Raw genomic sequence first — 6,496 nt, forward strand, 5'->3', positions numbered from 1 at the left:
TTATCTAACTCTGGGGGATACAGTGAATAAGCTAAAGTCCCAAAAAGTCGACGTGTTCCTTTAAGTGCAATACCTGGCAAACAAACACATAGGCCTACCTCAAATATGACTTAGCTAACGGCTAACTACTCTCCATTCAAACTTAAAACAGTTTTCACTTCAGAAAGACAGCTTTTCATCCAGTCTGTCACTTGGGAGGAGGCAGCGGAAAGGATGAGCTCATTAGAGAGATAATTCCACATCAATTCAATTCTTTCTTGGTGTCTTTCCTTCCCCACGCCCAATGTCATGCTAAGTTTATTTTCACACCACATTCTCGTAAGGAACCCTCCCAGCCAGCACCACATGACCTTCCAGCATCTTCAGCCTCCACACCTTCGCCTCACTGCAGGTCACTCTAAGCACCCATTCAAGCGTGCCGTAGCGTTAGCCATAAGCTACGTCCGCCTGCGGACCCCCCACAAAAGAGCCCAGTTTTAAACAACACGCTCAGTCTCAGAGGTGTATAAACACAGGTGGTCAAGGTGCGGTAGGGAGAAAATGTGCCAGACAGATGCGCTTTAAAGATCTCAAGATCCAAAACGAGTTTTTTCCCCCCCAAGTCTGTTGTCCTGGTTGTGTGTAGGCTGATTCAAGACCAGCGGGGGACGGCATCGAGCCAGACTTTGTTATCTTAATGCAGCTTGAAATGTAACAGACCATAACCTAAGAGGAATTTCATGGTTAGTAAAAAGCTTTTGTTTATATATGTGATCGACAAACCCTGAGCACATCCACAGCCCTATCAATAAGACTCAGTAAGAGTTCTGTGAATGTAGAATCAAAAAGCAGAAGTGTGTGGTTACCAAAGTGATAGTATTTCAGCTGGTCATGTGATCTCAACATGGCGGCTGCCTTAAGTGCATTTTTCTTAAAAGTATTACTAATTTTGGACTAAAATCCTTAAGCACATTATTAGCACTAATAGTGAGGATTCTTATCATAACCTGGCTATCTGTGGCATTTCGGGGATAAATATATATTACTTTAAGGGAAATATCAAGGATGGAAAATTATGGTATCATCACTACAAAAATATCTCATGTCCATGTTTATAAAGCTAAAGTACACTGAACTGCAGTAACACTGGGTGAAAAAGAACCCTTATTTGGGTAATAAGGATTTACTATCTGGCGGCGTTCTCTAGTGACGGGATTTTAAAGTTATTGAGGGTAATACGGCGTGAAATGTTGTTTTTAGCACTTTAGTTGGTGAGGCACACTCATGGAGCCATGGAGCTTAGGGAAGGTCGGTTCAATAGTTAGTCAGTCTTGTTCTTCATTGGATGCGGTGAGAAGGTCAACAGGGCACGTGCTACCTCTGCAGATCTCTATCTCCGCTCTTTATGTCGTCGCTCCCTCTATTCATCCTCTCTTCTGTCTGTGGAATAGTGGCACTGAATTCTTCTGCTGGACAGAAATAATAATGAGAGGATATGTTACAAATAATCATACAATACATTTAAGAAGGTTCAACATTTTTGAAGATACTTCTCAATTTCTCACGCTATTGAGATTGAACTCATATAAACCAAATCTTTAAGTATTTTGTGGCTCTATATATCATGTAGCTCAACTGATCATGGGTTTGATTGAAAATTGTAAATTTATTTTTTTACTGAAATCATGTTTGACAATGTTATTGCAACTTTCTCGTACAAATTAATCGCACATTAAATTTGGCTATAAAATTTGCCCCAAAAGATCATTTAAAGTCATTATTGTGATAAATGAGAAAAGCATCAAATTAAAACATTACAACAAAACATTGCAAAAAGTAGCTTTAGAAAGACATATTATAGAAATAATACAGAATTTATTACACATAAACATTTGGGTTGAGGACATGAGGGTGAGTAAATGAAGACAGAATATTCATGTTTGGGTGAACTAACCATTTAATGTTTTTTTTATCAATATATGAATATAAAAAATACGCAGCCATTTGAAATTGCATATATAGTAATATATAGTAGGGAAGTATATAGTCGCATACTTCCCTACTACTACTACTACTACTACTACTACTACTGTATATAGTGGCTGCTTTATATATATATATATATATATATATATATATATATATATATATATATATATATATATATATATATATATATATATATATATATATATATATATATATATATATATATATATATATATATATATATATATATATACACTGTTAGACATTTCTGTAATTTGTACAGTTATTTACTATATATCACCCAGTATAATACTGTAAGTTCTCTTTACAGTAAATAACTGTAAATCCCGTTGCATCATGGGTATTTTCTATGACGTCAAACACCAAATACAGTGATTTCCTGTATTTTTAAAAAATAAAGTATAATACTGTATTTACCACAACGGCCTATTTGGCACAATTGGGATCGACAGGATTTGCTTTAGATTTATATTAGGAACCATCAGTGCAGCGTTGAAAGTTTCACCCGAGGAGAGAACTCACGGTTCCAGAGAACATATGAGCTGTGTCCGCAGTACACCACGCGAAGATTTTTTTCATCCCCCGTGAGAACGGCAAACAAGCAAGGTAAGTGTGATTTGTACTATCCGCGGTTGTCTGCACCCCAATTTTAGCTTGTCAGCATTGGTGCTAAAAACTGAGGTAAATCTAACGTTTTATGAATTTATTGAATTAGATTAGGAACCGGTGCAGCGTTCTAAGTTTTGCCCGAGGAGAGAGCTCACAGTCCGGACAACATACTTTACATAACGTTAGGTTATCATTTGCTTAAACTTTGCTGCTAAAAACTGAGGCAAACCTAACGTTTTATTGAAAAAAAAAAAGAGTTTATTGAATTAGATTAGGAACCAGTGCAGCCAGCGTTGTGTGTAACGTTACTGCCCGAGGAGAGAGCTCACGGCCCGGACAACATACTTTACATAACGTTAGGTTATCATTTGCTTAAACTTTGCTGTTAAAAACTGAGGCAAACCTAACGTTTTATTTAAAAAAAAAATGAGTTTATTGAATTAGATTAGGAACCAGTGCAGCCAGCGTCGTGTGTAACGTTACTGCCCGAGGAGAGAGCTCACGGCCCGGACAACATACTTTACATAACGTTAGGTTATCATTTGCTTCAGCTTTGGTACTAAAACTGAGGTAACATAAACCTAACGTTTTATTTTTAAAAAGACTTAACGTTAGTGAGTTTATTGAATTAACTTTACCAATACAATGAAGATTTTGTTTATCGAGCATATTAAGCGTACATTTAGGACGACGTTAGTTGTCATAATGTCGTTAACAAACAAAGTTTACATTTGGATTGACATTATTTATTTGACATTTTAGATAAGAATACCAGGAGCCTGCCTGTGCTGTGCGACACTGAACTCATACAACGGTAAGTAACGTTAGTCCTCTTTGTTTCTCCACATATTACTGATAATTCAAAGTTTTTCTTGTATGTTTTAGTCGGGTCTGTTTAACAGAATCACACAATTATTTAGTTTTTCCACCTCTTTTTAGCTGTAACTAGCCATGTACCATGTTTTTTTTCATAAATTATATTATACTAAAATAATCCAAAACTGTGTTTGTCCAGGACTGACAGATTATAATTTTATTTTCTGGAATTGAAGCAGTCCTGGACAATTTTTGGATGATTTTGGCAGATGAAATATAATTTATGAAAAAAACATGGCAAAACTTTAGAATAATGTTGCTCAAGTGCAAACCTGAATACATTTCTGAACACAAAAGAAGATGAAGAATGTTTGTAACCTAACAGATTGAGGCACCATTCACTTCTATAGTAATTTTTTCCTACCATGGAAGTGAATGGTGCCTCAAAATTGTCTGTTTACAAACATTCTTTAAAAGGTTTAGAACAACAGGGTGACTAAATGACACAATTAACTTTTTTTTTTTTTTTGGTGAACTATCCGTTTAATGACGGACCATTATTCTAAAGTGTTACCAAAAACATTTAAAGCAAAGGCACTAAGGGTGATGAAATTTAAAATATCTTTATTCTCTTAATTTTCTCTTGCTTTAAGTTTTTTTCGTGAGGAAAAACCCAGAGGAGGGAACAAGATGCACCACCAAAACCAGAGTGAGTCGGAAGACCGGGGAAGTTGTGAACAGGAAGACAACTGTAATCAACAACAGAGTGTCATCCTTCCTTCGCCACCTAATGGAGTTTGAATGGAAAAACTTGGACTAGGTGAGACACTTTTTTAATAGGATATGTAATGTACACAGACACTTACACTGCATTCACACAGGGCGTCATGCCGGTTAGAAACTTTGTCTGACCTGAGACAGCGCCAACGCCACGTGACAGTGACATATGGCATCAAAGCACCTCGAGAGCGATTCGAGAGCAGTCGGCTAATACAGCCGGTGCAGTTTCTCCAGAGCGACTGCACGGACTTTGATGATGACACAGCCGTTCCACGATTGGCCAGATTCTCTGCATAACAGCGATCACATGTGTTTCGTGTTTATTCTAAAACCTTCAGTTCCTCTAATGCGCACAAATCTCTTTTTTATAACAGTTAAATCTCTTTTCATGTAGTTGCGTTGTTATATTGTCATGTTTATCAAAATAAAACAGATGAAAAACGTAGACCCCCACTTCATTGATAGTTTAGGCTTGTATGTTGAACTTTATTCTTGTACAAACACACGCTGTATTATAAAGTTTTACATGACAAAAAATGTCTCTGAAACATCTGTGCATTGACAAATATTGCATTTATTTCACTTCAGCTGATAAAGTGTGCAAACACAGTGCAAGCATCACTGCGGGAAGCAGAAAGTGTCAGACTTCACGTCTCCGTTTGCAGCTCCTCCTCGCCTGCACGTGGCTACTCTCGCCGATTGGTTGCATCCAGCCACAGCTGATGTCCAACACACCTTTCAACTTCTGCCGCTTGCAACGTGAGTGAAGCGACGCGACGGAACCCACAATTCAGTTCAGCAATGCATGACGTCAACCATTCAAAGTAAATGAGAAGCGTCCCGTGTGAATGTAGCATTAAGTTTGAGGATACCTTACTAAAGCTAATGCAGTATACATGTAATCCATCCTGCAATAAAAGGTTACATTGTTGTTTTTGATTAAATAGTTTGTGAAATCATGTTGAGGTGATTCAGTAATATTACTTTTTTGGAGCATGTAGTTTGTGCTGCTGCTACTATTATGTACTAACAGTTTTCTTTAGTTTTTTACTCAATATCAATTTTGTTAAGCTAATAACAGAGACACCTCTCTAATATGCAATCAGGTTCAGCATCACTACAAAGTACATTCTTCAAAATATTCATAACATTGAATCACCAGCTAAAACAAAAACTGAACATTTCATTTCACATCTTCATGAAGGCATTGTAGGACTGGATTAGACTAGACAGCATACGTTGAGCTAGGTGTACCTCAAAGTGTTAACTGTCTATAAAATAGTATTTTACCATTATGATGAATTGTAATGGGATTATTATTTTTTATTAAATTCCAACAGTGTAAAATGTTTGTGTATACTCAAATTGTATGACTAACTTCATATCATTCTTATCTAGAGGGACTTCTTGCCATAATGGAGCAGAATCCTGGTTCCTGTTTGAAATCATCCAAAGTGGAAGATGGCACAGATCGGTACAGACATTAAACTTGTGTTTGTGTTGTGTTGTGATAACTTGTTTCAGAATTAATTTGCTCTTTGTTTATATTTTATTCATGTATATGTGTATTTTGCACCAAAGTTACAGTATTCTTCAACCAACTATTTACAGTATTCTACCAACTATTTTCTGTTTTTAAAATTGTAGCTCAAACAATAGTGTGGGGCGCTAGCAAGGTCATGGGTTCAATTCCCAGGGAAAGCAAGAACTGACAAAATGTAAAATGTGTATCTTGAATGCAATGCAAGTCGTCTGCCAAATGCATAAATGTAAATGTAAATAAAATGTAAAATAAGTGATATTGAATGCACTCTGATTACTTTTATACATGATTTTCTGAAAATAAGATTTGATTCGAGGATGTTTTAAAGTGAACTTTTTCCACACATTTACATGTTTAAATTAAAGCACTTAAAATGTTTTAAATAAAGAATTTTATATTTCATAATAATTGTCTGTTTGGATTACTTCTGTAGGATAGATTAATGTAAGAATTAATGTAATTCAGTAAGTATTAATTATTGAATAGGATTAGGATTAATGCACTGTTAACCAAGGTTTACAGTAACAGTACTGTATTACAAAATTACAGTAACATGTAGTTACTGTAAACTGAAATGCGGTTATTGTACTGTAAATCTCAAATACAGTAACTTACTGGCAACAGTGTTGCCAGTAAGTTACTGTAAAATCTCTTATAAATGTCTAACAGTGTATATATATATATATATATATATATACACACACAGCCATTTGAAACCGCATACTTCTCTACTATATAGTAGGCGAAAAGCAGTATGTG

General features: G+C 35.8%; 1 long non-coding RNA gene across 1 annotated transcript; it reads left to right on the forward strand.

Annotated features, from left to right (window-relative positions):
* Positions 1 to 2,338: 2,338 nt before the first annotated feature.
* On the forward strand, positions 2,339 to 6,140 carry LOC307120573. Its single transcript, XR_013815815.1, has 5 exons — positions 2,339 to 2,595; positions 3,361 to 3,412; positions 4,068 to 4,234; positions 4,783 to 4,953; positions 5,593 to 6,140. It is a non-coding gene; the product is annotated as an uncharacterized lncRNA (long non-coding RNA).
* Positions 6,141 to 6,496: the final 356 nt, after the last annotated feature.

Source organism: Gobio gobio, assembly GCF_949357685.1.
Source record: "Gobio gobio genome assembly, chromosome: 24".
In the NCBI taxonomy this organism is placed as follows: domain Eukaryota; kingdom Metazoa; phylum Chordata; class Actinopteri; order Cypriniformes; family Gobionidae; genus Gobio; species Gobio gobio.